General features: G+C 46.3%; 2 long non-coding RNA genes across 2 annotated transcripts; both read right to left on the bottom strand.

Moving 5' to 3' along the window:
* Positions 1-541: 541 nt before the first annotated feature.
* Positions 542-2459, bottom strand: LOC116566636. Its single transcript, XR_004275940.1, has 3 exons — positions 2201-2459; positions 1720-1870; positions 542-772 (listed from the first exon to the last, which is right to left on the bottom strand). It is a non-coding gene; the product is annotated as an uncharacterized LOC116566636 (long non-coding RNA).
* Positions 2460-12047: 9588 nt separating this feature from the next.
* LOC116566235 lies at positions 12048-13430 on the bottom strand. The gene is made up of 2 exons (XR_004275808.1): positions 13236-13430; positions 12048-13010 (listed from the first exon to the last, which is right to left on the bottom strand). It is a non-coding gene; the product is annotated as an uncharacterized LOC116566235 (long non-coding RNA).
* Positions 13431-26634: the final 13204 nt, after the last annotated feature.

The following is a 26634-nucleotide window of genomic DNA, read 5'->3' as shown; positions in this document are numbered from 1 at the left end:
ACACCCTTCCCTGCTGCTGCAATTGGTCAGTTTCTACTGCAACGACAACAACGACGAAAACCCAATTTACATAAAAATACTTATTTCAACTTTATCACATTTAGGGAGAGACACATGCTTAATTTACTTTTACTTAATTACATTAGGAAAAGTATGATTCCTCAGTGAATTTTTAAGTGACATATTTTGTGACAAATGTAAATTCAAAGTACATTTTATGGCATCAAAAAAGAAAGATAAAACTGGTTTTATTTTATTTATTTGTTTTATGTTTGTTTGTTTTTCTTTGAGATGGAGTCTCACTCTATCACCCAGGCTGTAGTGTGATGGTGCGATCTCAGCTCACTGCAACCTCTGCCTCCCAGCTTCAAGTGATTCGTGTGCCTCAGCCTCCCAAGTAGCTGGGATTACAGGTGCGCCACCACGCCTAGCTAATTTTTGTATTTTTAGTAGAGTCGGGGTTTCACCACGTTGGCCAGGCTGGTCTCGAACCCCTCACCTCAAGTGATCCACCCGCCTCCGCCTCCCAAAGTGCTGGGATGACAGGCGTGAGCTACCATGCCGAGCCACAAAAACTGGTTTTATAAATTATTTGGAAGTTTTTGCATGTCATAGCTTTTAAACACTAAATTTTTTAAAACTGAGGTTTTTAAAAATATATGTAAATCCCACATTGGACTTCTAAATGGCAAGTGAAGAGAGAAGATTTCAGGCTTCTAGCTGTAAGCACGCTCAGCATATAACACATCATGGTTGTGGATAATCTGTATTCCTAAAGAACAACAAGCAAAATTGGGTGTCATTGTCATTATATTTTTAGTTTTTAATTTTCTTGTTTCTTTCTTTATAATTTTTGTTTTTCTTTTATGGGGGTCTCACTGCATTGCCCAGGCCGGCCTTGAACCTCTGGGATCAAGGGATCCTTCTGCCTCGGGCCCCCAAATTGCTGAATTACAAGTGTGAGCCACCACACCTGGCCTGGATAAGTCTAATTTTGATGAGAAGAAAACAGGTAAGAAACCTGAGAAGGGCTGGGTGCTGAGGCTCATGCTTGTAATCCCAGCACTTTGGGAGGCCAAGGCGGGCAGATCACTTGAGTCTAGGAGATTGAGACCAGCCTGGGCAACATGGCGAGACCCCCCCATCTCTACAAAAAGTTAGCTAGGCATGGTGACTTGTGCCTGTGGTCCCAGCTCCTCAGGAGGCTGAGGTGGGAGGATCGCCCGAACCCAGGAGGTGGAGATTGCAAGCGAACTGAAATGTGCCACCGCACTCCAGCCTGGGTGACAGAGTAAGACCCTGTCTCAAACAAAACAAAATGAACAAACAAACCCAGGAAAACTCATGTTACAGTCAACTTGTAGGAATGTTATTATTCTCTTCTCCTCGGTGCCCTTTCTTTTCACCATCAGTGTTCCTGAAGTTTCCTTCCATCAGAGATTCATTATGTGTGTACATTTATAAATGAAAATGATTCCACGTGTCCATGAGCTTCCGTAGGGGTCAGCTATGGACCTGAGAACAGACGTAAGGACTCCGGGCTGAGCATCTCTCTGAGGCTCCCAAAGTGTTTAATAATTGTTAATAAATAGAAATGGAAACAGACGCTTTTCTTCCTCTAGTGAGATGACCGCTCTGGCCCTCCATGGCAAATTCCATTTCCTCCCAAATCCCTTTCCCTGACCTCGCAGATCCCCAGACAGAGGGACCATCCCTTACAGCTGACTGGCTGGCCGGTCCCTAATGCCAGTCAGATGTCCTGAACAAGGAAAGCCGTGATTGCTGTGACCAGAGAGAATCAGTCCGTCACGCTGTCCCTCGGCCAGGATGAACTCGGCCTGTTGTCTCCAGAGAGCTGGTAAATCGGCAGCTGAGGAAACATACAGTTCTGTGTTTCAAAATGCAAATGACCACAGTTCCCTGACCCCGGGTGTCCGCTGACACATTCCCGACCAATGACTATAAATCTGCTCTTGGAATGTGGTAAGTTGAGAAATTAAACACAAATACCCCAATCTGATAACCTTCCTCTAGCCTTTCACAGTATTGTTTATAGAACTGCATTTTAGAAAATGAATTCCTTTATGCTCAAGGTTTTAGGGCTTTTGTCTTCCAAGCCCAGAAACTGCAAACGTTTTCATGATAAGAGAAAGCTGGGGTTCTTCCTGCTACTTAAATTACAGGCACTCGTATGAGTTACCTGCCGCTGTGGATGTGTGTTGGGTTTCAGCTGCTCTCTAGCCATTCTTCCGCCCTTAGAGCATCTGAATTTCCTTTTATGGAATGGCCTCACCCCCTTTGAGGGAATCCGATGAAATCTCAAGTCCAAGCACCTGCTTCCCAGTGAGAGGGCGAAGCTGCTAGCGTTCTGGAACTACATGATTTCCGCCCATTTTCAAACTCAGCGCCTCAACCTCACATCCGTTGAATGAGTCCGAGAGAGCCTTCCAATACATTCCCTTTTGCTTCCATTAGACTCTAACTGGTGATCCTAGTGCAGAAGGGAGGATCACTTGAGGTCCAGGAGGTCAAGGCTGCAGTGAGCTAGGATCACGCCACTGCACTCTAATCTGGGCTGCACAGTGAGACCCCATCTCAAAAATAAATAAATAATAAAACAAAATATTTTTGAAAAGCCCTCAAGGATCGGTGAGAACACATCTACAGGCCAGAGCTCCACTGAGTTTGATTTCAAAACCCCGATTGGCAGATCCTCTGGTGTTTTGACAGAAGAATATGTATTAGAGATAAGACAGGGCTCTCAGGAAGCCGGATTGAGGCTGATGGGGACGGGCGCCTCCCTTCTGCACTAGGATCACCAGTTAGAGTCTAATGGAAGCAAAAGGGAATGTATTGGAAGGCTCTCTCGGACTCATTCAACGGATGTGAGGTTGAGGCGCTGAGTTTGAAAATGGGCGGAAATCATGTAGTTCCAGAACGCTAGCAGCTTCGCCCTCTCACTGGGAAGCAGGTGCTTGGACTTGAGATTTCATCGGATTCCCTCAGCCTCCCGAGTAGCTGGGACTACAGGTACACGCCAGCATGCCTGGCTAATTTTTGTATTTTTTGTAGAGACGGGGTTTTGCTATGTTGTCCAGGCTGGTCTCAAACTCGTGGGCTCAAGCAGTGCTCTCACCTCAACCTCCCAAGGTGCCGGGATTATAGACTCAAGCCACCGCACCTGGCCTTCAGTGAAAATCTTAAAGGATTGATGTAAAAATCACATAGTGGGATTGTGATCCTCCCATCAAACTCTGTATCAAACATTCATCCTAAAGCTCATCAGTTCAGAGTTAGAGAGCAAACAACTTCAGATAAAGAGGCTTTCCAAAACACTGGGAATTTAGGCAGACATGGGGCTTGGGGAAACTGAAGCACCCAGTGTGACTTCTCTTCCCTGATGACGATGTGGCCTTGGTGAAGCTGAGTTTGGTCCAAGAAACAGGAGAGTTCAGTGTTGATGAAAATTCTCTCGAACAAAAGTCATGGATTGCTAGAGCAAGTTCTTCTTCAACTGTGACAATGAGACCAGGCTATCCAAGTTCAAGGGCAGAACAAAAATCAAGGACAATGTTAATCGGCTGCATTAGGGAATCCATGGAGAGGCCACTGTGGGTCCCTGGAAGCTACACTGAAATGTGTGTCATCTGCTTCCACCCTGGTGAGAGGGGACCCACTTCCACAAGTTTCCATGTCCTCTATTATTACATAGAGACCCTAAAGTCATCGCACAGCGAGAGGAGAGATATGGTTCCTTCCTGCTGCACATTCACCCAGCTGAAACTCTGCAGTCAGTATCCAGAGTGAGACAGGCACCACCAGGTGTGGAAGATTCAGGAAGCTGAAAGGAGAAACACTGAGCTGGCTCTTCCCAAGGTAGGTGCAGAGCCACCCATGCCATGAGGCTGGGGGGTGATGGAAGAATTTTTTAACAGTGGGATTTATGCAGTTTCCCTAGATGGGACGGTTCCCGTGCAGTGGTTAGGTTAAGGAAGCTGAAGAAAGTCCAGGCAGCCCACTGACCGTGCCCTGGCTTCTCCCAACCACCTAGGACCTGGAGATGACTTGGGGTCCAAAGGGAGTTAAAAAACTAAGGAACCAGGCCGGGCGCAGTGGCTCAAGCCTGTAATCCCAGCACTTTGGGAGGCCGAGGCGGGTGGATCACGAGGTCAAGAGATCGAGACCATCCTGGTCAACATGGTGAAACCCCGTCTCTACTAAAAATACAAAAAATTAGCTGGGCATGGTGGTGCGTGCCTGTAATCCCAGCTACTCAGGAGGCTGAGGCAGGAGAATTGCCTGAACCCAGGAGGCGGAGGTTACGGTGAGCCGAGATCGCGCCATTGCACTCCAGCCTGGGTAACAAGAGCGAAACTCCGTCTCAGAAAAAAAAAAAACAAACAAACAACTAAGGAACCTCAGGCCAGGTGCCGTGGCTCCAGCACTTTGGGAAGTTATAATCCCAGCACTTTGGGAGGCCTAGGAGGGCTGATCCCTTGAGTTCAGGAGTTGGATACCAGCCTGGCCAACATAGCGAAACCCCATCTCTAAAAAAAAAACGATAAAAAGGAGGTGGGCATGGTGGCACAATCCTGTAATCCCAGCTACTCAGGAGGCTTAGATGGGAGAATCAGGTGACCCCAGGAGGCAGAGGTTGTAGTGAACTGAGACCACACCACTGCATTCCAGCCTGGGCAATAGAGAGAGAGAGAGAGACGCTGTCTCAAAACAAAACAAAAAGCTAATAAAGCAAAACAGAAAAAACAAAACCTTGAACCTTATCAAGCCACATTACATCAGGAGCATAGAACTGGCCAGATTCCGGATATGGGGAATTTCTGCAGGGTCAACAGCCCAGGTACATCAACAAACAATGTCGTGGGAAAAGATGGAGCCGGAAGTGTTGCAGATTAAGAGAAGTGACAGTCAGCGGCAACTGAGGGCTCTCGTTTGGCTCTGCATCTGGACAAATCAACAGTAAAAATCCATGATTGAGAAAGCAGGGAAATGGGAAGCCGGACCGGTCTGAAAGGATGGTGGCGGCTGGGACATCACTGTGGTGAAGCTGGAGCTAGATTTCCCCACATCCCTGTCTCTGTGACGTTCTGGGTTATGAGGTGGCCCAAAGAGGCATTGTCATGGGATTGGGGAGGCTGTGTGAAGCACCAGCCACGACTCTCCAAAGTTCTTAGACTTGATGCATGACAGACGCACACACAGGTATCTATGAAGGCCGGCTTGTCCGCCTCTCCCGTCCCTATCCACTCCTCTCTGACCACCAACTCTGCTGACCAGCAGCGGCCCTGAGCCAGCCTCCAGGTGCTTGGCCGGGGTCCACTCTGGCTGGAGCAGTTATTAAAGAGTTTTTGTTCACCGCATTAGCTTCATCGTGGTTTTGTGTTACACCGGGGGCAGGACGTTCCCATTTGTTGTAGGGACACACGGAAGCATTTATGGGTGACATTATGTCATTTCTGGGGTTTGCTTTAAAATACTTCAAAACAAAAGAGGCTGGAGAGTGGAGACTAAACAACATCGCAAAATGGTGATGATTGTTAGCGTTGGAAGATGGGCTCATGGTTCTTTTCGCTGTGTTTCTGGTATGTTCGAAAATATTCATGGTTTCAAATTGTGGGGCAGAGGGAGCTAAGGAAATGGAACAGACCCTGAAGACCCCCCCTCCTCCACTCCAGACCAACACTAGGCAAAGTCGCAGGCAAAATTGCATAACTGGAAAGTGCTTCAATTCTTCTTGAGGATGTGGGTTAAGGGAGGGAGGAAAAACTTAAGAGTGGTAACGGGCTGATGAATAGACACACACCACAGAAGAAAAAAGGAAAACGAATGCAAGCTGACTATTACTTTTAACTGTGAGTAATACGCTGGGACATGTGTGAGCTGGTCTTGTTCTTACAAACAAGGCTAAAAAAAAACCTATGACCTTGGAATTCTCAGATTCATGCAGGCTGTTGAATTCTTCTAAAGTGGTGTTCAGAGGACAGGGTTTCAGACCTAAGGAGGTACTTTTCAAAAGGGACCTTCTAACTTCGAATTTTAAATATTAATTGAGATCTAAAACTTCTTTTTAGGAAAGATGTAAAAATCTTCATGAGCTCGGCCATTGTTTTGGTTGGGAGAGAAGATGACTGCGTAGGACGTGGGCCAACCCAAACAGAAGGGCGGAGACTGGCAGCAGGCCCACAGCCCTGTCCACAAATGTTCTTCTCCAGGGCTGAGCTTCTTGGAAAGGGGTTTATTTTATTTCATTCTATCCCAGCTCCACAGTTGGGTCATTTTAGGATCTCAGCTGGTGGCCACAGCTTTTGAGGCTTCTGAGTCACACTCCTTCTTTGTTTTTGCTTTTTTTAAAGAGGTTATTTAAAAGTTTTTCAAAGTAGGGAGATGTTATATGGGCAATATTAAGCAGAAGAAATTTTTTTATATTGGAAAAAGTAAATGATTGGTGTTCATAAAAGCGCATAGTCAGTAAATCAGAAAAAACTGTGAACCCGACAGAGAAACAAACTCAAGGGAAAATACGGCATACAGGGTTTTGTTTTTTGTTTTTTGTTTTTTTGTTTTGAGATGGAGTTTCACTCTTTTGCCCAGGCTGGAGTGCAGTGGCGCAATCTTGGCTCACTGTAACCTCCGCCTTCTGGTTTCAAGCAATTCTCCTGCCTCAGCATCCCAAGTAGCAGGGATTACAGATGCCGGCCACCATGCCCGGCTAATCTTTGTATTTTTAGTAGAGATGAGGTTTCCCATGTTGGCCAGGCCGGTCTCGAACTCCTGACCTTGTGATCTGCTTGTCTAATTTTTTTTTTTTTTTTTTGTATTTTTAGTAAAGATGGGGTTTCTCCATGTGGGTCAGGCTGGTCTCGAACTCCTGACCTCAGGTGATCCACCCGCCTCGGCCTCCCAAAGTACTGGGATTACAGGCATGAGCCACTGTGCCCAGCCCTACTGCATTTGGTTTTAAAAGATGCTAAAGTTGATCCTAGCACCCTGTCTCAGGATGAGAACAGAGGGAGGAAATCAGAACTGCAGATGACACATGGGGAGGTAGGGGTGGCCAAGGCAAGAGAGAGGGAGGAGGATGCGGACTCCAGGGCTTAGAAGAGGAGAAATTGAAAATGCCAAACCCTAGAGGAGATGGCAGCTCAGTCACCTGCAAGGCAGGCTGGCCCAGGTTCCCACACCTCCTTGTCCCATAGTCAAGTCCAATAAAATGGCAAGGGTGGCAGGCGGGTAAGGGAAGTAGAGACACAGGGTCCTCTAGAATGTTCAGTTACTGATGGTTTTCCCTGAGAAGGGGATCAGAATATGCCACCCCCAGGCCAGGTGCATTGGTTCACACCTGTAATCCTATCACTTTAGGAGGCTGAGGTGGGTGGATCACTTGAGCCCAGGAGTTCAAGACCAGCCTAGGCAACACATTGAGATCCCATCTCTATATAGTAAAAATTAAAAATAAAAAAAACTTTAAAAAGAGTATGCCATCCTCAAAGACGTACTTTGGCATAAGGATTATTCTGAGCTGGAGGCATTCGAGAATCGACAAGCAAGCAGAGTTCTCTGCTCTCTCCCTCCCTGCCTAAAAGCTGGGCATAAATTTCTCCCATGACGGTGTCCCTGCACCCATCAGAGGACAAGAAGAGCACTCATCCCCAGAGGCAGTAGACCCCAAGATGACTCTGCGTGAACAGCCCCTTATAAAATAAGCCCTGACTTCCTGCTCATCCCCATATGCTTCTTAGTCACTTCCCCACAATTTGTTGTCCCTCCAAGCTCAAACCTGCCTTTCTTTGTTAAGATGGTATATAAATTCCTGAACCTAACCACTTGAGTTTCACTTTTTTTTTTCCTGTGAGCTCTCATACATGGGAATGTTTATAAAAATTGTGTACCTTGTCTCCTGTTAACCCGTCTTTTGCTGTTTTATTTTATTTCATTTTTTGAGACAGGGTCTTGCTCTGTCATCCAGACTGGGTGTGCAGTTTGGCTCACTGCAACCTCTGCCTCCCTAGTGCAAGCTATCCTCCCACCTCAGCCTTCCAAGTAGCTGGGACTGCAGGTGCATGCCACCACACCTGGCTAATTTTTGTACATTTTGTAGAGACAGAGTCTTACCATGTTGTTCAGGCTGGTCTCTAACTCCTAGGCTCAAGTGATCCTACCTCAGCCTCCCAAAATGCTAGGATTACAGGTGTGAGCCACTGTGCCAGGCCTGTCTTTTGCTAGTTTAATTTGCAGCCCCCTAATCATATAACATAAGAGGGTAGAGGCAACATGTTTCCTCCCTGACATCTGTATTCAAGGGTGAATTAAATGCACAAAATGGGGACCTCTAGGCCAATTGCCAGACCCCATAAAAATAATTAACCTGAGGCCGGTCAGATCCTTGAGGCCACTCATGACCTACAGATAAATTAGAAACCCAGGCCTTCCCCATGTCCAACAGAAAGCCCAATGTCAGGTGACCTGTTTATATTTTGACACATTTTAGCAACTGTAATAATGGCTTTAGCATTCCTGTATATCTTCGTATTTTTTATAAACAGCTTTATTAAGACATCAAATAAAACAAACATAAAATAAACACTTAATGGTAATAGATACGTTTTGACATAGAAATTCACCATAAAACTATTCGCCATGATCAAGACAGTGAACCTGCCCATCACCCCTCATCCTTTCCTCATGCCCCTTTGATATCATAGTATTTTCATGTGTCAGAACAGCAGTGTGGGCTGGATGTGGTGGCTCATGCCTGTAATCGCAGCACTTTGGAAGGCCAAAGTGGGCAAATCACTTGAGGCCACGAGTTTGAGACCAGCCTAGCCAACATGGCGAAACCCCGTCTCTACTAAAACTACAAAAGTTAGCTGGGTGTTGCGGCATGCACCTGTAATCCCAGCTACTCAGGAGGCTGAGGCACTAGAATTGCTTGAACCCAGGAAGCAGAGGTTGCAGTGAGCTGAGATTGCACTCCAACCTGGGTGACAGAGTGAGACGCTGTCAAAAAAACAACAACAATGAAAAAACAGCAGTGTGTTTGTGAGTGTAGTACCATTATTTTAGATTACAGTGGGCAATTTGCTGAGATTTCTGCCTCTATCCTCAATCCCTTTCCCACTCCTGTTCCCAGCACACATTGTTATGTCCACAGCTATTTTTGTTGTTGTAGTTCTGGCTACCTAGAGGCCCTGGGAGCCACAGTAGCTCAATTGCAGTGAGCACACCTGCTATCCAGATCTTGGTTTCTAAACACCCTTCTCCACCAAAAGCTCCTTTGAGAAGCAGCTGATTCCAGACCAGACAGGGAAAGCACATGGGGAGCCTAGAACATGTAGCCATCTCAGCAGAAAAGGCAGTGTTCAGAGAATGACGGAGATGTGCCAAAAGGACTCAGAAGTCAGCTTGAAGGGGTCACCGAATATGGGGCAATTTGAGCATCAAAATAAAGATGGTAGCAGATTATAACCGAGCGGATAAAACAGGAAACAATGAATCCACACTGAACACATTCAGAGCTTGATGAGGAAAGGATTTTTTTTTTAAGTGTCTCCCTCAAGATACATATTCATTAAGAGGGAAAAAGAGCAATTTTACAGTGAAGAAGCTGAGCCAACAAATCCCACTTTATCAAGTGATCAGTAAAGCAGCAAATCAAAATCCTGCCCCATGTGTCATAATACAATAAAAAGACCGCACTACTCCTGAGCTGTTCCCGCTAAAGATGCATCACTTGACTCTACCATGAGGACACGTCAGAGAAACGAAAACCGAAGTGTGGGCCACAAAGCAAGAGTACTACTGAAACCACCCGCGCAAAAGTATAAATCAGGAAATTATGACAATGAAAGAGATCAGGTCTAACCGACTCCATCTTGCTTCTAACATTTAAGCTGTTCTTGTTCATTTCTGGGCATAGGCCAAACTAACTTTGGGAAGGATTTCAGTTCCTGGTTTGACTCTGAAACATAATTGGTAATAGCCCTTTCCTGAAAAGATCCCCTTCTTGCCTGAGACCAGTCTGCCTTTGCAGGACTAACAAATTAGCTACAACATTAGAAATTACAGTTTAGGGGTCACGCAGCCTCTGGCTCCCAGAGTCTGAACCTCCCCACATTGCTCCTGCGGATAACATCGCTATTTTAAAACCTAAGACTGGTGCTTGAGATATTTTGCAGACCCTGAACTCAGTGAATCAACAGACACCACCCAGACCGGTAATCTGAATCAAGCTGTTCTGCCATCCCACCCAGGAACAGAAAACAGCAAGAAAAACTCACTTCGACCCCCTGTGATTCCATCTCCATAGCACTCCCTACTTCCCAAGCCCCTACCAGCCAAATTATCCTTAAAAACTCTAATTGCCAAATGCTCGGTGAGACTGATTTGAGTGATAATGAAACTCCAGTCTCTCACACAGCTAACTCTGTGTGAATTACTCTTTCTCCATCGCAATTCCCCTGTCTTTTCTTTTCCTTTGAGGCGGAGTCTTGCTCTGTTGCCCAGCTTAGACTGCCATGGTGGGATCTCAGCTCACTGCAGCCTCCACCTTCTGGGTTCAAGTGATTCTCCTGCCTCAGCCTCCTGAGTAGCTGGGATTACAGGCATGCGCCGCCACGCTCGGCTAATGTATTTTTAGTAGAGACGAGGTTTCACCATGTTGGTCAGGCTGGTCTCGAGCTCCTGACCTTGTGATCCGCCCTTCTTGGCTTCCCAAAGTGCTGGGATTACAGTTGTGAGCCACCACGCCCAGCCTTCCCCTGTCTTGATAAATCAGCTCTGTCTACGCAACAGGCAAGGTGAACTCACCAGGCAGTTAGTTACACTATTATCTTAGTGGCAAGGTCATATTGGTCATGGGAAGACTAAAGAGGAAGATGGAGCAATTCAATGCAATGTCCTTTCACCATAAAGGACATTATTGGAACCACTGGCAACACATGGGTGGGGTCTGAGGGGTCAATGGTGGTAATGAGCCTGTGCCACCTTCTCGACATCAATGGTTGAGCAGCAGTTATGTTAGAGTCGTTTGAACCGGAGCAACTCCTTCTTAAATAGGAGCTAGTTAAAATGAGGCTGAGACCTACTGGGCTGCAGTCCCAGGCACTTAAGGCATTCTAAGTCACAGGATGAGACAGGAGGTCCACACAAAATGCAAGTCACAAAGATCTTGCTGAAAAAAAGAGTTGCAGTAAAGAAGCCGGCTAAAACCAAGATGGCAACGAGAGTGACGTCTGGTCGTCCTCACTGCTACACTCCCGCCAGCACCAGGACAGTTTACAAATCCCATGGCAACGTCAGGGAGTTACCCTCTATGGTCTAAAAAGGGAAGGCATGAATAATCCACCCCTTGTTTAGCATGTCATCAAGAAATAACCATAAAAAATGGGCAACCAGCGGACCTCGGGGCTGCTCTGTCTATGGAGTAGCCATTCTTTTTTTTTTTTTTGAGACGGAGTTTCACTCTTGTTGCCCAGGCTGGAGTGCAATGGCACGATCTCAGCTCACTGCAACCTCCACCTCCTGGGTTCAAGTAATTCTCCTGCCTCAGCCTCCCGAGGAGCCAGGATTATAGTTATGCACCACCATGCCTGGCTAATTTTGTATTTTTAGTAGAGATGGAGTTTCTCTATGTTGGTCAGGCTGGTCTTGAACTCCCGACCTCAAGTGATCTGCTTGCCTAGGCCTCCCAAAGTGTTAGGATTACAGGCATGAGCCACTGCGCCTGATCGCCATTCTTTGATTCCTTTACTTTCTGAATAAACTTGCTTTCACACTACAGACTTATCCTGAATTCTTTGTTGTGTGAGATCCAAGAACCCTGTCTCGGGGTCTGGACCGGGACCCCTTTTGTGTGACAATTTTGCAGGACGTCCTTATCTATAGGAAGCACATCTTCAAGTGCTTAGGCTCAATGGACGTGCTGGTTGGCAACTGACTCTTCAATGATCCAGAGAAAAAAGTTTTTGAGATCTACTTGCAATTTTCCTGTAGGTATGTGGTTGTTAGTAAAAAACAAACATTTAAATAAATAAGGCATCTCATCATTTTCTCTTAAATGTATGTCTTAAAGGAATGTATTCATGACGACAGAGAAGTCAGTCTAGAAGGAGACAGACAGCAAGTGGGAGGCCCCCCACCCTGGTCTGGATGAGTCAGCCCCCACATTCTGCTTTCCTGACCCAAGTCCAGCTCAGAAACCCTTCTTAGGAGTTTCACATGAGCCTCTATTTGCTCATCACAGCACTTCTGATCTGGCCATTGTAACGGCCCATTTACTTATAAATTCCATGAGATTAGGGACGTTGACTGACTTGTTCACTGCTGTCTTCCTGGAGGTGGAGGCAATTTCAGGGACACGGTGGCTCCTCAGTAAGCATTTGCTGAATGGATGAAAGAATGTTTCACACGGACGCCAAAGAAGGCTTCTCCATAGTCTTGGATTATTTCTCCTTTTCTTTTTCTTTTTTTTTGGAGACAACATCTGGCTCCATCACCCAGGCTGGAGTGCAGTGGCATGATCCACCTCACTGCAGCCTCCACTTCCTGGGCTCAAGTGACCCTCCAGCCTCAGCCTGCCGAGTAGCTGGGACCACAGGCACACACACCACGCCTGGCTAATTTTTGTTTGTTTGTTTGTTTGTTTTTTGTAGAGATGGGGTTTTGCCAGGTTGCCCAGGCTGATTTCGAACTCCTGGGCCCAAGCAATCCACCTGCCTTGGCCTCCCAAAGTGCTGGGATTGCAGGTGTGAGCCACCGTACCTGGCCGGAACGTGTCAAATCAAGCAGTGAAAAGGTAAGACCCATGCTGCAGCCGCGTGATCCGCCTGTTCCTCAGTGTGGATGAAGCTCTTTGCCCTCCTCCATGGAACTATTGCACGGTTTTGCTCCTGACTCTCTTGAGTGCTTGCAGAGGAGGCATGGAAAGGTCTGGAGTGAGTCACTGCCATCTATCAACATGACGTTGTTCTCTGAAGGGCTCGCAGTGGGAAGACCTAAAAAGGAGGAAAACGAGAAGGCTTGCCAAGGCTACTGAACAAAGGGTCAAGCCCCCAGCCAGTCACCAAGCTCCAGACCCTTCATAACGAGGTTCTGAAGCCATGCGACGCCCTCATCCCTGTCATCACCACAGTCACGTCAGGGCTTCTGGAGTTGTAACCATGATTTCCTTTAAAGAAACCGAGGACACTTCACCCTTGACTTTGAAAATGTCGACTAACTTTCCCAAAGCGAATCTCTGCTGGTATTTCTCACTTGGCAATCTGCACGGCCTGGGGAGCCCACAGCGGGGCTGGCACGTTCTTTTGTTCAGCTTCTCCACCGGAAGGAGTTTGTGTAGAAAGCAAAAGAAACCAGTGTTCATGCCACAAGAGGGGTCATTGTTCTGAGCTGCCACATTCCGTTAAATGTTTACCTTTTTGTTTCACAATCTAACAGGAAATGAGGAGCGAAGGGTTTTTGGTTCCCTTATCCCCCTTTGGTCAAGACTGAAGAAGGCCAGTTGTTATTCTGGTTGCTCAGAAAGGAAATGTGAAAGGTAGGGACTCAGCACCGTCGCTAGAGGCTCCAGTCGCAGTCTGGGGTTTAGACCAAATCTGTTGCATGAAACGTTTCAGAGGTATGAGCCTTTGTCAACCTCTCTCCACGTGCCTTGGGGGACAGGATGTTTAGCAAGAGGGGCCGAACATTGTGACCACCTTTCTATTGGGTCCGTAGAACGTTACAAATGATCAAGATTAAAAACTGGACAGAGGCCAGGTGTGGTGACTCACGCCTGTAACCCCAGCACTTTGGGAGGCTGAGGTGGGTGGATCACCTGAGGTGAGTGGATTGCCTGAGGTGGGTGGATCACCTGAGGTCAGGAGTTTGAGACCAGCCTGGCCATTATGGTGAAACCACATCTCTACTAAAAAATACAAAAATTAACCGGGCATAGTGGCAGGTGCCTGTAATTCCACCTACTGGGGAGGCTGAGGCAGGAGAATCGCTTGAACCCGGGAGGTGGGGGTTGCAGTGAACCAAGATTGCACCACTGGACTCCAGGCTAGGCAACAGAGTAAGACTCTGTCTCAAAACAAAACAAAACAAAAAAGACTGGACAGAGATTAGATTCCTTAGTAACCAAATACAAGGTAGGGAAGAGGCAAAAGGCTGGGACCAGATGGGAAGGAGGCCAGAGGGCATCTCCAGGCTCTCCGTCATTTCAGACGCATTCTTCAAGACCAGACCCCAACCCAGTTCCTACTTCTAGGAGAAGCGGATATTTGCTTAAAGTTCCGTTCGTGGAATGGCCCAGCTGGGATGGAAACCAGGGTATGAATTCTAGTGAATTCTAGTACCAGCTCCACCGCTGAAAAGCAGAGTGGACCCTCCCTAGCCTAACATCTTCTAATAACTCAAGTCATAGAGGAAAATACATCTTTTAGGGCATTTTCAGCTTTTTTGTTGCCTTAAAATAGAGTCAGGGAAAGAAAGACTTTACCCTCTATGTTCAATAGCTGAGCCTAGGAAATACACTGACAATACACATATTTAACAGGAGAAAGGGTCTATAAATGTATTAATTTTCTTTTTTTGCTTTTTTTTTTTTGAAATGAAGTCTTGCTCTTGTCACCCAGGCTGGAGTGCAGTGGCACGATCTCGGCTCACTGCAGCCTCGGCCTCCCAGGTTCAAGCGATTCTCCTGCCTCAGCCTCCTGAGTAGCTGGGATTACAGGTGCCTGCTACCATGCCCGGCTAATTTTTATATTTTTAGTAGAGACGGGATTTCACCATGTTGGCCAGTCTGGTCTCAAACTCCTGACCTCAGGTGATCTGCCCACCTCGGTCTCCCAAAGTGCTGGCATTACAGGCGTGAGTCACCGTGCCTGGCCTTAAATTTTCATAGTATATGCACAGGGGGAATCACAGCAGGAAACAAAGTGAATACCACAAAAAAGTGATGTCATATGAACGGAGAAAAGGGAGAGGAGATGTGGGCTACTCTGGGGACAGGAAATGGTTTTTAGGAAGGATAAATGGACCTCTAGAGGAGCCGATGGGAGAGAGGAGGGTTGGTGACAGCTTGTCTGGATGTCAGGGCCATCCTTGCTGACTGGTGAAACTCCTGGGGAGGGGACTTGGGACAACTGATGTCCTTTTGGAGGCTCTGCCTTTGGGCAGATGAGAGGAGTTCAGGGAACCCTGTCTCTGCGTTTACTATTCTCCAGTGCCTTCTGCTCAAAATCACCAACATTCCAAAGTGGAAAATTTTGGGGCAGTCTGTCCTGAACTTCACTCGACAGTCAAAAATATTTTTAAAAAATTAAAAATGGGCCAAGTGCGGTGGCTGACACCTATAATCCCAGCACTTTGGAGGACTGAAGTGGGCAGATCACTTGAGGTCAGGAGTTGAAGTCCAGCCTGGCCAACATGGTGAAACCACATCTCTACTAAGAATACAAAAATTGCCTGGGTGTGCTGGCAGTTGCCTATAATCCCAGCTACTTGGGAGGCTGAGGCAGGAGCATTGCTTGAACCCAGGAGGCAGAGGTTACAGTGAACCAAGATCGTGCCACTGCACTCCAGCCTGGGTGACAGAGTGAGACACCATATCAAGAATAAATAAGTCAATAAATAAATAAAAATTAAAAATGGATAATTCAGTCATAAATAAGACTGTCATAATGAAATAAAGTTGGTGATTTTCAATACTTCTAAATATTCCTATATTCAAAGCCCAGTCTCTGAACTTTGCACAGGCTCTTGGGTTCAAGTCCCACCTCTGCCAGTTACTAGCTGTGTAACTCGGGAGAAACTGTATCACCTTTCTGTGCCTCAGTTTCCACAGCTACTAAAAGAGGGAGATAACAATAAGGACTCACAGGTTTCCGAGAGGATGAAAGGAGCCAGTGCAAAGGTAAAGCAGTGCATGGCACATAGCGAACACTCAACAAACGCCAACACTCGTCACAATAATATCCTCACAGCATTTTTAAAGAAAGGATTTTATGCTCGGGAAAGCATGTGATTTTTTTTTAAAGCTACCGTGAACAAATCTGCACACAGAGCAAAGAGGTGCACTTTCTTTTTTGTTTATTTGTTTTTGAGATGGAGTCTCGCTCTTGTTGCCTAGGATGGAGTACAATGGCGTGATCTCGGCTCACGGCAACCTCTGCCTCCTGGGTTCAAGCAAGCCTCTTGCCTCAGCCTCCGAAATAGCTGGGATTGCAGGCGCCTGCCACCATGCCTGGCTAATTTTTGTATTTTTAGCAGAGATGGGGTTTCTCCATGTTGGTGAGGCTGGTCTTGAACTCCTGACCTCAGGTAATCTGCCTGCCTCAGTCTCCCAAAGTACTGGGGTTATAGGCGTGAGCCCCCGCACCCGGCCATGCTTTCTTTTTCTTTCTGTCTTTTAGACTTAGTCTTGCTCTTGTCTGCCAGGCTGGAGTGCAAATAGCATGATTTTGGCTCACTGCAACCTCCGCCTCCCGGGTTCAAGCAATTCTCCTGCCTCAGCCTCCCAAGTAGCTGAGATTTCAGGCACCTGCCACCATGCCTGGTTAATTTTTGTATTTTTAGTAGAGATGGGGTTTCACCATCTTGGCCAGGCTGGTCTTGAACTCCTGACCTCAGGTGGTCTGCCTGCCCCGGCCTCCAAAAATGCTGGGATTATAGGCATGAGCCACCACACCCAGTCCGCACTTTCCTCTTATTTAACTTTTTAAAATTTTGCCCATCATTGGCCAGATTTACACGTTCAAATTTCTTTTCTTTTTTCTTTTGAGACAGAGTCTCGTTCTGTTGTCCAGGCTGGAGTGCAGTGGCATGATCATGGCTCACTGCAACATCCGCTGCCTGAGTTCAAGCAATTCTCCTGCCTCAGCATCTCGAGTAGCTGTGACTACAGGCAAGTGCCGCCATGCCCAGGCAATTTTTGTATTTTTAGTAGAGACGGACAGGTTGGTCCCAAACTCCTGAACTCAGGTGACCCATCTGCCTCGGCCTCCCAAAGGGCTGAGATTACAGGTATAAGCCACCATACCCGGCCTCAAATTTCAAATAATTCTTATCCACATTAAAATTTGACCTTCTTTTTCAGACCCCAAAGGAGAGTTTCACTCTTGCTTTCCTAGTGATGCACGTATCTATTTTTTAGACCCTTTTCACTGTAAGTGATGCCAACTGAATTTAAACCAGTTTAGGCGAGAAGAGCTCCGTGCAGGCCCAGGTGAGCGCGCTTCAGGAAAGGCAGGCTCCACTGCGGCTCTGTGTGTGCTGAGCGTCCCTCACTGTCACACACTGGGACAACACAGTGGTCTCAGCCAGACTGTGGGGCTGGAGGCTTCTTAGAGGTCATCCTCTTGTTCCCACAGCCCCCAGGCCCACCCCTAACAATTCCGAGAGTGTGGAGGAACATGGACTTTCTCTCTCAGCTCCTGCTTGAAAAAGCTTGAGGAAGAACTCGAGATTGATGGACTGGGGGACGCTACCCAGGTCCTGGAACTGGTCCCTGGCGGAGAAGAGAGTGGCAGAAGGGGGAGATTTATCACAGTCATCGCAGAGAGAGAGGCTGACAAAAAGCATGAAACCCTCGGAGGCAACCGGGCCGTGTTCGTCAATGCTTCATGAGTCAGGTGTCTGGGAACGCAAAAGACACGCCGGCTGGACACCACGGCTGTGGCCGGTCACATAGGGGAGGCTTGCCTGGAGACAGAGCCTGCTGTGAACACCTGTCTGTTCACTGATCTCAGACAGGGACCCTGGGATGTAAAGGTTTCTTCATCCAGCAGCCGGGAGTGCTTCTGCTGGCTGCCTGGGTGCATCGGGCGAAGGTCTCACCCCGCCCTCCCGCCCCTCCCCACCCCACCCCACCCCACCGTAATGAGTTTAAAGGGGAGGGCCATGCCGGGAAGGTTGCAGCTAACCCAGTCCTCGGGGAATGATTTCATGGGGTTTGATGAAAACAAACAAGTGTCTCATATCCATTTCAAACTGCTGGGTTGCAGTGGACTTTATAAAATTTCCACTATCTAGATCAGTTACGAAGTTGGGTGAAATATATACATACACATATGTATTTTGTGTGTGTGTGTATGTTACTGCATACTCTGATCTCCTCACACTTTCAAGTTCATTTCTAGTCCACCAGGTCTGTCTGGAAGTTCTAAAAAAGATCTTTTTAATAAATTCTGCTAAACATTGCCGAGGAATGGTTTGTTTGCATTTGTTGTGCACTGCACAGGCCCGCCTCCAGGTCTCTGGGGAACCATATGAGGCATTTTCCCAAGTTATTTCCAGAATAAACAAGGCTTGAAAGGCCAGCCTCGCTCCACCGCGGCCCACAGCTTCGCTTCTCTGCTCCAGGCAGGAGGAGAAACCCCTGACCTTCTGTAAATATTTCAACACAAGCAGTTCTCTCCGGGATTAGAATTTGTATTTTTGAGTCAACTCTGAAACAGACACAGAAAAGGCACCTTTCTGATCACTCTATTGATATTGAAAAGTTTCAGCTTTATGTTTTCTTTGGCTGGTAAAGGAATTTCACATTCCAAGACCCTGGGGCAGAAAGGGCACAACAGAATAGTCTAAATGATCAGATGGTAGGGGCTGTTTTTACTCAGCCATGAACAAGGAAGATCCAAAAAAAACTCTACATGATTGGGAAATGCTTTTGGCCACCAGCACAACCTGCTAATTAGGAATGCCCAATACCCTTAACATGAAGCTTTAAAAATGAGAACTTCATCATTGGAGCCATCATCCAGGCTGTGGGACGTGGAGGGTCCTTGGTGAGCTCGAAAGAACACACCTGCCCCCAAAGACAGCCCTGCCCACCGCCAGCCAGCTGGTGCCAATGTACCACTGCCACGGGAGCATCTGATTTTTTAAAAGAGAAACGAGACATTTCTAAGTTTTTGTTTTTTGAGACAGAATCTCAACTCCGTCACCGAGGCTGGAGTACACTGGCACAATCTTGGCTCACTGCAACCTCTGCCTCCCAAGTTCAAGTGATTCTCATGCCTCAGCCTCCTGAGAAACTGGGACTACAGATGTGCACCACCACACCTGGCTAATTTTATGTATTTTTAGTAGAGACGGGGTTTCCCCTTGTTAGCCAGGCTGGTCTCGAACTCCTGGCCTCAAGTGATCTGCCTGCCTCGGCCTTCCAAAGTGTGGGATTATAGGCATGAGCCACTTTACCCAGCCTCTAAGTTTTTCATATCGAAAACTAAAATTTAAGAGGCTGCATGCCATCAGCACTGAACCGACAAAGTTCTGGTCTTCCCATAGTGACTTCTTGAATGCTTTTTCTGAAATCTCAAGCATTCTTCTGAGCCTGCTTTGGTATGACACACCTGTGTCATCTGTATTATCCTGCACGTGGCTGGCCATGGCATGCACAGAGGCACCAGTGGGACCTGACTCTCCAAAGAGATTCGGGCCTTGGGGCTCACAGGCAGGTGCATCTGGCATCCAGTGTTACGTTCTCTGCTGTCATTACCTTCTGTGATACCAAAGCGTGCAGCAATGTCCTCCTGAAAGTTACTGCCTGCTCACAGCTTCCCCTGAGAGGGGTGGGAGGGAAAGGTCTGGGGAGTGGCAGAGGTGTCCTGCAGGAATCCACGAGGTGAAATCTGGATTCAGAGCACGAGGCTGGCTCAAATGGATTTGCAGACAAGGAAGTGGCCTTGAGGAAAAGAGCCTAGAAGCAAACAGAGCTTCCTGCCATCAGGCAGGGAGGCATGTGGATGACTGTGACCCCAGCATTAAGGAAAGTGTGACTTCACAGTCAACAAGCTCTAAACATCGGGACTACATGAAAAAAATTAAGACACATCGACTGTGTCAGGCCCAGAGGCCAACTGAGCCAGTCCTATTCACTGTCAGGCACTATTCACTGTTTCTGCTTCCCGTATTCCTTGCTACTCCCAACCTTGTTTCACCTGCTAGTGCCCATACTCAAGCTCTGCAATGGGTTACCCATGCTGATGAGCGCAAAAATGCAAGCATCTTCGGTTAGGCAGGCCATGCTTACAGGCATTTCCCTGTACTTTAACCAAGTTATCTGTGCTGGACGTGCTCACAGGCATGTCCCAGCTGTCCATTGCTTTTACCTGTTTAGAAAAGTTTTAAGTTGTTAGCCAATCTGGTTTTAGTTTAGATTGTGAGGTCTGGCTCCAGCCAAAAGAGATGAGACACAGCAGTAAGGACGACCCCAAATGCATAAGGGATAAATGTGTGTGTTTTCTTTTGTTCATTGTGCTCTCGTGGCAAAATGGCTATCGGGGGTACCCTTACTGCCGTCCAGGAAGTAAAAATTGCTTTGCTGAAAGTTGCTTTGTCTCCATGCTGATTTTTCTTTGTGGCGCCGACCATCTATTTCCAACAGTTACTCTGTTGCCCAGGCTGGAGTGTGGTGACGTGTGCATAGCTCATTGCAGCCTCAAACTCCTAGGCTCAAGCTGTCCTCACGCCTTTGCCTCTTGAGTAGCTGAAACTCCGAGTGCTCACCACCGTGCCCTGCTAATTTTTAAGTTTTTTGTAGAGATGGGATCTTGCTATGTTGCCCTGGCCTCATACAATCTACCTGCCCTGGTCTCCCAAGGTGCTGGGTCTACAGGTGTGAGCCACTGCAACCAGGCTTGATTTTTAAATTAATTAGTAGACTTTGTTTTTTAAAAATAGGTTAGGTTTACAGGAAAAATGGAGCCAAAAGTACAGAATTCCCATATGCCGCATCTCAGTTGTCTTTTTCTTAACACTTTGCATGAGTGTGGCTTGTTTGTTACAATTGCTGAGCCAATAATCACTATTAAGTAAAGTCCATAATTTACATTAGTTTCATTCTTGGTACTATACATTCTATGAATTTGGACAAATACGTATTGACATAAATCCTCTGATTATAGTATCATAGAGAGTGTCTTCACTACCCTAAAAACCCTCTGTGGTCTACACACGCTCTTTTTGTTGTTGTTGATGTTATTGTTTTGTTTTGTTTTTGAGACAGAGTCTCGCTCTGTCACCAGGCTGGAGTACAGTGGTGCAATCTTGGCTCACTGCAACCTCCACCTCCCAGATTCAAGCAATTCTCCTGCCTCAGCCTGCCAAGTAGCTGGGACTACGGGTGCGTGCCACCATGTCCAGCTAATTTTTTTTTGTAATTTTAGTAGAGACAAGTTTTCGCCATGTTGGCCAGGATGGTCTCAGTCTCTTGACCTGAATCTCAATCTCTTGTGATCCGCACACCTCGGCCTCTCAAAGTGCTGGGATTACGGGTATGAGCTATTCTGTGTTTTAAATTATTTTTGAAGTCTTTCCCCTCAAAAGTCAATGTAGAGTCATCTTAACACACACACACACACACACACACACACACACACACATACACACACAATTGTAATCTCAGTGCGCTAGTGCGCTTGGCGGAAGTCTAAGATGTAAACTGCCCCACCAAATTTCCAGGCCCCTGATAAACACTTACTATTTTCCAGTTATCTAATCAAACATGAATCTAGATACTGCTGGAGAAGGTGCAATGTAATTAAGGTCCCAAATCAGTTGACATAAAAATAGAGGAAATACTCAGTGGCCCTGACCTAAGACATGAGCCCTTTAAAGGCAGAGGGTCCCAGAAAAAACAGTCGGGGCACAGGGGAGAGGTTCTGTGCATCCTTGCTGGCTCAAAGGGGCCGCATGGTAGGAATGTGGGCAGCTTCTGGGTGCTGAGAACAGTCCCTGACTGACAGGCAGCAAGGAAAGGGGACCTCAGTCCTGTAATACAAAGGACTGAATTTTGCCAACAGGAATGAGCCTAGAAGTGGACTTTCCTCAGCAAACAAACCAGGAACAGAAAACCAAACACTGCCTGTTCTCGCTTGAGTGGGAACTGAACGCTGAGAACACATGGACACATGGAGGGGAACAACTCACACCGGGGCCTGTGGGGTGGGGTGGGGGGAGGGAGAGCACTGGGAAGAATAGCTAATAGGTGCTGAGCTTAATAACTAGGTGATGGATCCCAGCACTTTGGGAGGCCGAGGCGAGTGGATCACCTGAGGTCAGGAGTTCAAGACCAGCCTGGTCAACATAATGAAACCCCGTCTCTACTAAATATACAAAAATTAGCTGGCGTTGTGGCAGGCGCCTGTAATCCCAGCAACTTGGGAGGCCGAGGCAGGAGAATCGCTTAACCCAAGAGGGGGAGGTTGCAGTGAGCAGAGATGGCGTCATTGTGCTCCCGCCTGGGTGACAGAGCAAAAATTCCATCTAAAAAAAAAAAAAACAAAACTAGGTGATGGGATGATGTGTGCAGCACGTTGACCTATGTGACAAACCTGCACCTCCTGCACATGTACCCCTGAACTTAAAAGTTCAAGTTTTTTTTTTTTTTTCTCCGAGACGGAGTTTCGCTCTTGTTACCCAGGCTGGAGTGCAATGGCGCGATCTCGGCTCACCGCAACCTCCGCCTCCTGGGTTCAGGCAATTCTCCTGCCTCAGCCTCCTGAGTAGCTGGGATTACAGGCACGCACCACCATGCCCAGCTAATTTTTTGTATTTTTAGTAGAGACGGGGTTTCACCATGTTGACCAGGATGGTCTCGATCTCTTGACCTCGTGATCCACCCGCCTCGGCATCCCAAAGTGCTGGGATTACAGGCTTGAGCCACCGCGCCCGGCAAAAGTTGAAGTTTTTTTTAAAAAAACAAAGAAGTGCCTTTTCCTCTAGAGCCTCCAGACAAGAATTCAACCTAGTCAATACCTTGATGTCCGGAGGCTTATGATATCCTGAGAAGAACACCACGCCAGGCGTCTGACCCACACAACTGTGAGCTCATGAATGGATGTTTCCACAGCTAAATCAGTGCTGTTTTGCTGCAGAGCAGCAGGTAACGAATACTCCCTCACCCAGATATTTTTCTAGAGCAGTTAATGATGCATACGGTGAATGTGTATATTTTCCATTTACATAAGGAAATCCTCTGTCTATAACTATGTTATAACCAACAAATTAAATTTTGGTTTGCTAAATTCAAAACAAAACAGAAACAATTGTTGGGATTTTGATTGGAATAACGTTGAATCTGTAGCTTAATGGGAAGAGAATTGATATATTTTGGAGTTTACATCTTCAAAAACATGAGCTAATTCTCCATGTATTTAGGTCTTTATGTCTGGCAAGTATATTGCATAACGTTTTCCATGAAGGTCTCGCTGGCTCCTGTGGTGCTTATTCCTAAGTACTATTGCAAATGGCATCATTTGTTATTGTTTTGGAGACAGAGTCTTGCTCTGTCGCTTAGCCTGGAGTGCAGTGGTGTGATCGCAGCTCACTGCAGCCTCTACCACCTGGACTCAAGCAATCCTCCCACCTTGGCCTCCCAAAGTGCTGGGATTACAGGTGTGAGCCACCATGCCTGTTGGCATCATTTGTATTGTCTATTTTTCACTGTTGTTGGTGGATGATGGTATAGAACTGAAACTGATCTTTGCATTTTGATTTTGCATGCAGTAACTTAACCAAAACACTTTATTAATCCATCTGCATATTCCTTAGGACTTTCTAAGAAGCCGGTCGAATACATCTCTAAATGATTTCTGGTTTATTTCTTTCTTTCCAATTCTATAATTTTCTTTTTTCTTTTTCGAGATGGCGTCTTGCTCTGTCGCCAGGCTGGAGTGCACTGGCACCATCTCAACTCACTGCAGCCTCCACCTCCCAGGTTCAAGCGATTCTCCTGCTTCAAACTCCCAAGTAGCTGGTACTACAGGCGCGTGCCACCACACCCAGCTAATTTTTGTATTGTTAGTAGAGACAGGGTTTCGCCATATTGGTCAGGATGGTCTTGATCTCCTGACCTCATGATCCATCTGCCTCATCCTCCCAAAGTGCTGGGATTACAGACGTGAGCCACTGCGCCTGGCCTATAATTTTCTCTTCTTCCTTGTCTTACTGATCTGATTAGCATCTCCATTGCTAAGTAAACTCAAACTGACAAGACTCGATGTCTTGGAGTTCTTCCTTATTTTCAAGAGAATGTTTTTAAGATTTTACCATAAAGTTTGAGGTTTGCTGTAGTTTGTTTTTTTTAAAAAATGGTCTTCATTATGTGAAGGATAGTCTCTTCTACCTACAGTAGGTTATGATTTTTAAAATTATGGGTGAATGTTAAATGTTATCATTTGTTTTTCTACATTAATTAAGACAATCACATAGTTTTTCTCCCTTAATCAACTGACAGCACAGATTACAACAGATTTTCCTGGAATAAACTTTATCTTTCTCATTTAGGCATACTTTGGAGACATTTTGGGTTGCTCCAGACCACCTTAATAAAGCAAATATTAAAGCAAGTCACACTCATTTTTTTGGTTTCTCAGTGTATACAGAAGTTTTATTTACACAATACAGTGGTCTAAGTGTGCAATAATAGCATTATGTCTAAAACATGTACATACCTTAATTTAAAATAAGGCCAGGTGCAGTGGCTCACACCTGTAATCCCAGCACTTTGAGAGGCCTAGGCTTGTGGATCACCTGAGGTCAGGAGTTCAAGACCAGCCTGGCCAACATGGTAAAACCCCATCTCTACTAAAAATACAAAAATTAGCCAGGCATGGTGGCTCATGCCTGTAGTCTCAGCTACTTGGGAGGTTGAGGCAGGAGGATCGCTTGAACCCAGGAGGGCAGAGGTTGCAGTGAGCCAAGGTTGTGCCATTGCACTCCAGTCTGGGCAATAGAGTGAGACTCCATCTCAAATAATAATAATAATTATTATTATTATGTATTGCTAAAGTATGCAAACAATCATCTGAGCCTTTATTGAGACGCAATCTTTTTGCTGGAAGAGGGTCTTGCCTCTGTGTTGATGGCTGCTGGCTGATCTCAGTGGTGTTTGCTGAAGGTTGGCATGGCTGTGGCAATTTCTCAAAATAAGCTTTTCGCGTAGATTAGGACTCTTCCTTTCACGGAAGATTTCTTTGTAGCACGTGATGCTGTATGATAGCATTTTACCCACAGAACTTCTTTCAAAATTGGAGTCAATCCTCCCAAACCCTGCTGCTGCTTTATCAGCTAAGTGTAAATAATATTCTAAATCCTTTGTTGTCATTTCAACAAAGGATTTGTTCACATCTCCAGAAGTTAAAATTCCATCTCAAGAAACCACTTGCTGTGCTCATCCACAAGAAGCAACTCCTCATCATCCGGGTTTGATCGTGAGATAGCAGCAATTCAGCCACATCTTCAAGCTCCACTTCTAATTCTAGTTCTCTTGCTATTTCCACCATACCTGCTGTTACTTCCTCCACTGAAGTCTTGAACCCCTCAAAGTCATCCATGAGGGTTGGAATCAACTTCTTTCAAACTCCTGTTAATGTTGATATTCTGACCTCTTCCCATGAATCACAAACATTTTTAATGGCACCTAGAATGGTAAATATTTTCCAGAAAGCTTTCAATTTACTTTGCCCAGATCCATCAGAGGAATCACTATCTATGTGCAGCCATAGCCTTATGAAATGGAATTCTTACATAAGAAGATTTGAAAGTCAAGATTACTGGATCCATAGGCTGCAGAATGAATGGTGTGTTGGCAGGCATGAAAACAACATTCATTTCCTTGTATATCTCCAGCAGAGCTCTTGAGAAAACGGGTACATTGTCAATGAGCAGTAATATTTTGAAAGGAATCTTTTTTTCTGAGTAGTAGGTCTCAACAGTGAGCTTAAAATATTTAGTAAACCATGCTGTAAACAGATGTGCTGTCATCCAGGCTTTGCCATTTCATTTATAAAGCACAGGCGGAGTAGATTTAGCTTAAGTCTTTTTTTTTTTTTTTTTTTTTTTTTTTTTTTTTTTTTTTTCGACGGAGTCTCTCTGTGTCACCAGGCTGGAGTGCAATGACACGATCTCCGCTCACTGCAATTCCCGCCTCCTGGATTCAGGTGATTCTCCTGCATCAGCCTCACAAGCACCTGGGATTACAGGTGCACCCCACCACACCTGGCTAATTTTTGTATTTTTAGTAGAGATGGGGTTTTACCATGTTAGCCAGGATGGTCTCAATCTCCTGACCTTCTGATCCACCCGCCTCGGCCTCCCAAAGTGCTGGGATTACAGGTGTGAGCCACCGTGCAATTTAGCTTAAGTTTTAAGGGCCATCAGATTTTTGGAATGGCAACGGAGCATGAACTTCAGTCTAAAGTCACCAGCTGCATTCGCTACTAACAAGAGAGTTGGCCTGTCCTTTGAAGCCAGGTATTGACTTCTCCTCTCTGTCTATGAAAGTCCCAGATGACATCTTCCAATAGAAGGCTGTTTTGACTACAGCGACAATTGGTTGTTCAGTGGAGTGACTTTCATCAAGTATCTTAGCCAGATCTTCTGGATAGCATGCAGGCAGCTCCTCCATCAGCACTTGTGGCTTCGCCTCTCACCTTATGTTATGGAGATGGCTTCATTCCTTAAACCTCATGAACCAGCCTCTGCTGGCTTCAGACATTTCCTCTGCAGCCTTCTCATCTCTCTCAGACTTCATAGAATTGAAAAGAATTAGGCCGGGCGCGGTGGCTCACACCTGTGATCCCGCACTTTGGGAGGCTGAGGTGGGCAGATCACCTGAGGTTGGGAATTCGA

This window comes from Sapajus apella, unplaced genomic scaffold (assembly GCF_009761245.1).
Source record: "Sapajus apella isolate SASKATOON/1434 unplaced genomic scaffold, GSC_monkey_1.0 scaffold43, whole genome shotgun sequence".
NCBI lineage: Eukaryota > Metazoa > Chordata > Mammalia > Primates > Cebidae > Sapajus > Sapajus apella.
This window is presented reverse-complemented; position numbering and strand designations above follow the sequence as displayed.